Source organism: Apium graveolens, chromosome 8 (assembly GCF_009905375.1).
Source record: "Apium graveolens cultivar Ventura chromosome 8, ASM990537v1, whole genome shotgun sequence".
Lineage (NCBI taxonomy): Eukaryota > Viridiplantae > Streptophyta > Magnoliopsida > Apiales > Apiaceae > Apium > Apium graveolens.
This window is the reverse complement of record NC_133654.1, coordinates 164,259,941-164,268,621: the sequence shown is the minus strand read 5'-3', so window position 1 is coordinate 164,268,621 and position 8,681 is coordinate 164,259,941. Positions and strand designations below refer to the sequence as shown.

The following is an 8,681-nucleotide window of genomic DNA, read 5'->3' as shown; positions in this document are numbered from 1 at the left end:
CCTCGAGAAGCACATTAAGAGGCATATCATCCCTCTTAAACATATTACCCACACGTTGATATCGATCACATTTTAAAACAAACTAGTGAGCATCTTTGAACAAGGTCGGCCAAAAGAAACCTGCTTGAAGAATACGAGCTGTTGTCTTTTCTCCACCATAATGTCCTCCATAAGCCATTGAGTGGCAATCTCGCAAGACCCCCCCCCCCCCCGTTTCACTGTAAGGAATACATCTCCTGATGATTTGGTCAGCTCCTTGCCTAAAAAGAAACAGCTTATCCCACATATACCACTTCACTTCATGTAAAAACTTCTTCCTTTGAGCATACGATAAGTCAGGAGGCATGATATTACTCACAAGGTAGTTCACAATATCTGCAAACCACGGTTCTTCTTCTTTCACTCCAAACAGCAGCTCATCGGGAAAAGACTCATTTATCAATGTCTTATCCAATGAAGTAGCATTAGGGTTCTCTAAACGCGATAGATGATCAGCGACTTGATTTTCAGTCCCCTTTCTGTCCTTGATCTCTAATTTAAATTATTGAAGCAAAAGAACCCATCTAATCAATTTAGGCTTTGATTCCTTCTTTGAGACGATATAACAAATTACAACGTGATTAGTGAAAACTGTCACCTTAGTCCCAAGTAGATAAGATCGAAATTTCTCAAAATCATAGACAATAGCCAAAAGTTCTTTCTCCGTAATATAATTCAGTTGAGCACCATTTAGGGTCTTGCTAGTGTACTACACCACATAAAATATGTTGTTCTTCCTCTGCCCAAGAACTGCTCCAACTGCATAGTCACTTGCATCGCACATCATCTCAAAAGGTTCATTCCAATCAGGTGCAGTTATGACAGGTGTCATGATTAAACTCTTCTTCAATGTCTCAAAAGCTGCAAGGCACTCGTCATCAAACTTGAAAGGGACATCTTTCTCTAGTAAACTGCACAATGGCTTCGAAATCTTAGAAAAGTCCTTGATGAAACGCCTATAAAACCCCCCATGGCCCAGAAAACTGCGAATTCCCTTCACGGAAATAGGTGGAGGAAGATTCTCAATGACCTCCACTTTGGCTTTGTCCACCTCAAGACCCTTACTAGAAACCTTGTGCCCAAGAATAATGCCATGTCGCACCATAAAGTGACATTTCTCCCAATTGAGAACCAGATTGGTCTCAACACACCTCTTAAGAACGTGTCCAGGATTCTGCAAGCATTCATCAAAAGAATCGCCAAATATAAAGAAGTCGTCCATGAACACCTCCACATTCTGGCCAATCATGTAAGAAAATATGGCCATCATACATCTCTGAAATGTGGCTGGTGCACCACACAGACCAAAAGAAACTCGTCTGAAGGAGAAAGTACCAAATGGACTAGTGAAGGTAGTCTTCTCCTGATCTTCTAGAGCGATACAGATCTGATTGTAACCCGAACAGCCATTTAGAAGACAATAGTACTCATGACCATCCAATATGTCAAGCATCTGGTCAATAAAGGGAAAAGGGAATTGATCCTTCCTAGTTGCCTTGTTTAGCTTCCTGTAGTCCATAAGAACTCTCCATCCCGTGACTGTTCGTGTAGGAATAAGCTCATTCTTCTCATTTGCTACCATAGTAATTCCACCTTTTTTGGCACACATTGAACAGGGCTTACCCATGAACTGTTAGAAATAGGATAGATGATCCCTAAATCTAGCCACTTAAGAATTTCCTACTTCACTAATTACTTCAAGATTGGATTAAGTCTTCTTTGCTGATCGACCGTAACCTTGCTACCTTCCTCTAGCAGAATTTTATGCATGTAATAAGAAGGGCTGATTCCCTTGATATCTTCTATAGTCCAACCAATTGCCGATTTGAACTCTCTCAAAATCGTCAGAAGCTTCTCCTCGTCACTACCTGAAAGGTTAGATGTAATAATAACAGGCAAACTAGATGCATCACCTAAAAATACATACCTCAAATGTTCAGGTAAGGGTTTAAGCTCAAGAGTAGGAGCTTCCTCAATAGATGGCTTGAGGCGTTTTGGAGAACTTTTCGACTACTCCAATCCAAGAGATTCAAAAGGCATATCAATCTTCCTCTTCCAGGGAAAAGCATTCAGATATTGTAATTTCTCTTCACCTTCATTATCTTCACTATCTGAATTCCCCAATAAGGCCTTCTCTAAGGCATCAGACCTCAGCAAATGATCAAGTTCCGAAGTCACCACAGAATCGACCAACTGCACCTTTAAGCACTCCTCATTTTCTGTAGGAAATTTCATAGCATTGAACACATTAAAAGTTATATCCTGATCCAGCACTCGCATTGTGAGCTCACCTTTCTGCACATCTATCAAGGTTCGGCCAGTTGCCAAGAAAGGTCTTCCCAAAATTATGGGAATCTTCTTATCCTCCTCAAAATCAAGAATTACGAAATCAGCAGGGAAGATGAGTTTATCAACCTTGACCAAGACGTCCTCCACAATTCCTCGTAGATATGTAATAGAACGGTCAGCCAACTGCAAAGTCATATAAGTCAGTTTTGGATCAGGTAAGTCCAACTGCTTAAAGATTGACAAAGGCATTAGATTGATGCTAGCTCCCAATTTGCATAAGCATTTTTCAAAAGACACTTTTCCAGTAGTACACGGAATAGTGAAGCTTCCTGGATCCTTAATCTTTGGAGGCAACTTCTGTTGCAGTACAATACTGCATTCCTCCGTGAGAGCGACAGTCTCTAAATCATCTAGCTTCACTTTCCGAGAGAGTATACCTTTCATAAACTTTTCGTAACTAGGCATCTGCTCAAGAGCCTCAGCGAAAGGTATGTTGGTATGAAGTTTCTTGAACACCTCCAGAAACTTCTCAAATTGCTTGTCCAGCTTTTTCTTCTGCAGCCGCTTAGGAAAAGACGGTGAAGGATAGTTCTATTTCTCCCCTGTATTACCCTCAGGAGGAGTGTGCTCAACAGTAGTCTTTCTTGGTTCCTCTTCTACTTCCTGCTGCTCTACTTCTTTCTCAGCCCCAGCTTCTTCAGTCGAAACTTGAGTTTGTTCGGGATTCGCAACCTTTCCAGACATCAAAGTGATTGCCTTTACCTGCTCCTTAGCTTCCCTCTTTCCTGGCACTTCAGTGTCACCAGGTAATGTATCAGGCTGACGATTTAGCAAGGCATTGGCAATTTGTCCAATTTGATTTTCCAAGGTCTTGATAGAAACAGCTTGGCTCTTACGCATAAGCTTCAACTCCTCTAATTCAGATTTTTCATTAGCTTGTTACAGATGGAGTTGTGGAGTTGCTGCCTTGGTGCATATTGCGGTTGCTGAAAACCAGGAGGGTTGTACTGCTTAGCTGGATACTGCTGATAAGGCTGTTGAACCACATTCTGAGCATTGCTCCCACTGAAATTAGGATGATTACGGTTGTTGGGATGATAACTGGCTGGCATAGGTTGCTGCGAATGCTGAAAGTTGCTTACAAACTGAGCTGATTCACTAGCACACTGATCAGTCTCATGGGCACCAGCACAAAGCTCACAGACACTAGAGATTTGATTAACTCCATAATTAGCCAAATGGTCCACCTTCATCGTCAAAGCCTTAAGTTGGGCAGCTATAGCAGTTGCTGCATCCAACTCCAGAATCCCGACTACTTTTCCTTGAGTCAGTCTCTGAGAAGGATTCTAGTATTCATTAGCAGCCATCAGTTCGATCAATTCATAATCTTCATCGTACCTCTTAGCCCATAAGGCTCATCCTAATGCTGCATCAAGCATGGGTCTAGAAGTAGCACCCAATCCATTGTAGAAATAGTTTATAATCATCCAATCAAGCATGCCATGGTGTTGGCACTTCCTTAGCATCTCTTTATATCGATCCCAAGCCTCACACAGAGATTCTCCAGTTTGCTGAGCAAACTGAGTAAGAGCATTCATGATTGCAGCAGTCTTCGCCATAAGGAAGAATTTAGTGCAAAACTGTTGAGCAAGGTCTTCCCAAGTGGTGATAGACCCTGCTGGTAAAGAATATAACCAGCACTTAGCTTTATCCCTCAAAGAGAATGGGAAGAGTCGCGGCTTGATAGCATCTTCAGTCACATCATTGAACTTGAAAGTTTCACAGATCTCGATGAAATCCCTGATGTGCATGTTGGGGTCTTCAGTAGGAGAACCCCCAAACTGAACTGAGTTCTGTATCATCTGAATCGTGCTTGACTTGATCTCAAAAGTATTATCCCTGATGGTTGGCCTGATGATGCTTGACTGAATGTCATTGATCTTAGGCTTAGAATAGTCCATCAAAGCCTTAGGATTTTCTGCTTGATCTCCCATCACTACTAAAACTGGTTCCTCAACTTTCTCTTCTTCTTCTACCTTCTTTTCTTCTTCAAAAACTTCTCTTCGAACCACCACAACTTCTTCCTCGACTTTATCCAGAGTTCTCTTACGAGACCGCGAACACGTATGCATACACGCTCGCTAGAGTACTTGAAATAATACAAGGAAACAGATAAGTAACAATGTCCGAGTCAATGAACTTTAATGACCACTGATGGAAAACACATAAACTAAAAATTAATACCGAGTCCCCGGCAGCGGCGCCAAAAACTTGTTAGTCAATAAACACGCGCTAAATTACACGCAAGTATATACGTTGGCAAGTAGTATAAGATATAAATTAGATTTGTTCCCACAGAGACTGGTTTAGGTTAACTTTATAATTTATGCACTTAAGCAACAATGTATGGTTATTATTCAATGCTAAGATGAATAACAATTTGAGGTTGTTTATAACTAAGAATTAAACTAACAATTATAACTAAGAGAATAAGAATGATTGAATTAATATAAACAACAAACATGGGATTCTAACTTCATTAAATACTTCATTCAATAGCCTTTTCTTTCTTAACCGTAGCATGTAATGGTAATGACACTAATCAGATAACAAGAAACTGATAAACGCCAACTTTCGTTGCACGAATACCATACTACCAGACATATTACAAAAGAGATAGAAGCTGAATAGACACCAATTATATTGAGACCCTATATGTCTATAGAATTTGACAACATAACGGTTTAAGCATAAGTTATCTATCTTGATTACATAGGGCAAGTAAGATGGTTAAAATTTCTCATGAATCATGCATAACAAATACATGAACCTATGCTAGCATGGCAAGTTCTAAATCCTTAAATTCACTTTCGCTTCATTAAGAATTAACACACTATCTTATAAGTTTGCGACGCTCATAAGACGAATATGCACAACCAATATTAGGTTATCATACAATCACCACACACTAAGGCATCGAAAGAAATCAACTAAAGAAATTCATAAATAAATCCGTTAGAAACCCACGATAACGATTAGCCCAAAATCGGACTCATCATCAACGCGGGTTCCGATGAAAGAATGGTATAATAAACGTAGTCTTTATAACAAAGAATAAACCAAAGTTAACACAAGAGTATAGGTTCAACAAAACAAGAAACGAGCATCCAAGATTATAACTCAAAATAAAGATTCACAAGAATAAACTAGATCGTCTTCTCCTTTGTTGAATTGTGATATAGGTCTCTTGTCGTCTTCTCCTTAGCTCTGATATGTCTCCTTCTGATAAGTTATAAAAAATGACCTAAAGTTATGATTATATATCAGCCCCATGCAATGTAGAAGTCTTTCTCTCAAAAGCCAAGTAGAATCAGGATTCTAATTTCCCGACAGGGCGCGGGCACGCGCTTGATCAGCGCGGGCACGCGGGTTTCTGGTGTTTGGGCGCGGGCACGCGCTTTGACAGCGCGGGCGCGCTTGCTCACTGATCAAAACATTGACTTCTTCTTTTTCCTTTTTAATTTGAGTTGGTCTTCCACTAACTTTATTCCAGCACCTTTCTGACACCAAATTAGCACCGAAACAATGCTAATTTACCTGATTGCCTAAAAAATGCCTGAAATTGCAAAAACACTAGAAAACACATTAAAACACCAACAACTTGAGTATAAATATACCAATTCAAAGCTTTATAAGAAGTAATAAAGTATCATAAATGCCACTCAACAGGATACATATAGATAAGTAAAGGGATAAAATAAAGAAATATAAAAGAGGAGGATATCCATTTCTCTCATCTCTTCTCTCCCGGTTCATAGTTCATACACACATATACATACGACTTCCTTCTTCCGATTCTTACTCTAACACTCGCCGTATAGCTTATATATTTATATATATATATATATGAATGATTACATGATTAAACTATGGTTTTCTTGAGTTATTGAGATGAAGAAATCTAGGATTTGATAAAATAATTGAGGAATTTGTACTCTTGGAACACATTTAATTCTATGATTGTTTGGATTGGAGTTTATAATCGCGTGAAGGTACAATCTTCAATTTTTAGTCCATTTTTAATGCCTATGCCTCAACCTGAATATTTTAGTTTGAATTACATATTTTTTTAGGATTCTTACATTTGAAATATTCTCTTCGTGTTATGATTGATTGAGAAGACTTGGTTAGTGTTCAAGAAAGGCATGGCTAGTTAATTTGACGAAGATGATTTTGGTAATGATCATGTTATGTTTCTGCCATGTTCTGTTCTACTGTTCTGAGACAGTTGACAGTTGTTCAGGGAAATATACTTTGGATAAATTGTTTAATTTTTTTCTAGTTTATTTACGCGCTGACCTTGTATCGTTTGAGTATACGAGTAAATATAGTAGAGATAGCGCAACACAGAATTTTATATGTATTGTTGCAAGTTTGAGCAATTGTTTACTTGGTTATATACTTAATTTTGATTTAAAATTTTAATGGGACACTGATCTTGTAGTAAAGATGAAATATGGGAAGTTTTATGTTCAAAAGATTATTTTACATTTTACTATAAACTTTAAGTAAAGTACGCGCAGTAGAGCCTTAATTTTCAGTTTTGTTATCCTATTTTGTGTTAATGTTTCGAGAGGTTTCGATGCTTAATTGATTGTTGGTTAAAACATAATTGGGAAAGATTTATGCTTGAACTATATGCCTGCTAAATTTGGAGGTTACCAGACCTGTAGAAGTTGAGTTATTGTTGATATAGTGAACTTGTTTCAAACTATTTTTAAATGTCAGCACAACAGTATTTAAAATAATTTTATAAACTGGAAAACTAATATATTAAATAGTGAATTTTGGACATCTTTTACAATTGTATATCTAGTTTTTTCTGGAAAAAAATTAATTGATTTCATTGAGTCAATTGAGAGATATATGTTTTGTATACATAGAACATAAATTTACCGGAAAGGGAAAAATATCATGTGTCTTTTAAAATGCAGTGTTCTATTTAGAAGAGTTATGCATAAATCAATAGTCATGATTTAGTGTGTTCAGCAATTAATATGTGTATGTCAATATAGGATTTGTAAAGGTCTAGCAAGGCGGGAAGAGGTAAACATGTTGTTAGACTGAATGGCCCAGGCGAGTGTAAACCTTTTTTATGTACTTATTCGTGTTATAACATTCTTATTTTAAGTATCTAATTATGTGATCTCCACATTTATATTAGGACAAAATCACGCGCTAAAATTATATGCAAGTATACACGTTCGCAAGTGTTAGGTAATGAATCACACACAGATGGGGGGTGAATTATTTTCTGATTTTAGGCTTTTCTTGAAAGATAATGGTTGAACAAAGTAAATTAAATCTTGTATAGAAAAGTATTCATGCAGAAATTAAACTTGCATAAAATAAAGAACAAAGATCTTCAAAACTCACTTAATTTTTGTATTAAAAATTAAGATGCTTTGCTATAAAATTTCTAAGCTCTTTTAAGTTAAAGATCTCAGCTTCTTCTCGAGAGTGTTACAAGAATTTTTGATCTAAATTGTTACTTCTAACTAGAGGACAAGTGTTAACTTTATAACTCAGTTAACTATTGGTTTACACAGTTGATAATAAACATGCTATTAGCTTTTCTAAACTGTCACTTGTCATTTCTATTTATAGAAAAGCAAATCTTCTATTTCTAGATTAGCATATCTTTAGCATCCCGTGTTTACTTTAATCTTCCTCTGTCAGTTAATCTTTTGCATTGATCTTGCATACTCTTCAAGCTGTATTTTGTAGACTTGTCAATCCAGCTGTTGGATTGTTTGTTGATTGTTTATCTTGGATATTAAACTGATCTGCAATTCTGTATTTTGAGATTGTACTTCGAGATCTCCAGTTTGATTCATTTGAACACTTGATATCTCGATAAATATAAAGGCTTATCGAGATGTCTGGTACTCCATAATGAGTTTGGCTTGTAGAGGTCTTCAACTCATCGAGATCTCTAGTCTTCATAACTTCACTTGCCTTGTAGATATCTATGAGTTCTCGAATGGATATAGACTTCTTGATAACTCTGAGTTCTCTAGTGAAGAAATGACTTGTTGATATCTTTTTGAGATCTCGAGTAACTTTCCTGACTTCTCCACTCCCGGTGGATATTGCTTTATCCGTTGAGTAGATATTGCTCATCCGTCGAGTGGATGTTATTCATCCATCGAGTGGATAAATATAGCTCATCCGTCGAGTAGATATTGCTTATCCGTCGGTACTCTCTGGAGTTTGAATGACTTCTCGATAAGTCATTCTGGAGTTCTCGAATGACTTCTCTATAACATTAAATATGTTACTAGTAGAGATCT

At 37.4% G+C, this 8,681-nt stretch overlaps 1 non-coding gene across 1 annotated transcript; it reads left to right on the top strand.

Moving 5' to 3' along the window:
* The first annotated feature begins 3,825 nt into the window (after positions 1-3,825).
* LOC141681148 (small nucleolar RNA R71) lies at positions 3,826-3,932 on the top strand. Its single transcript, XR_012558591.1, has one exon. It is a non-coding gene; the product is annotated as a small nucleolar RNA R71 (small nucleolar RNA).
* The last annotated feature ends 4,749 nt before the right edge of the window (positions 3,933-8,681 follow it).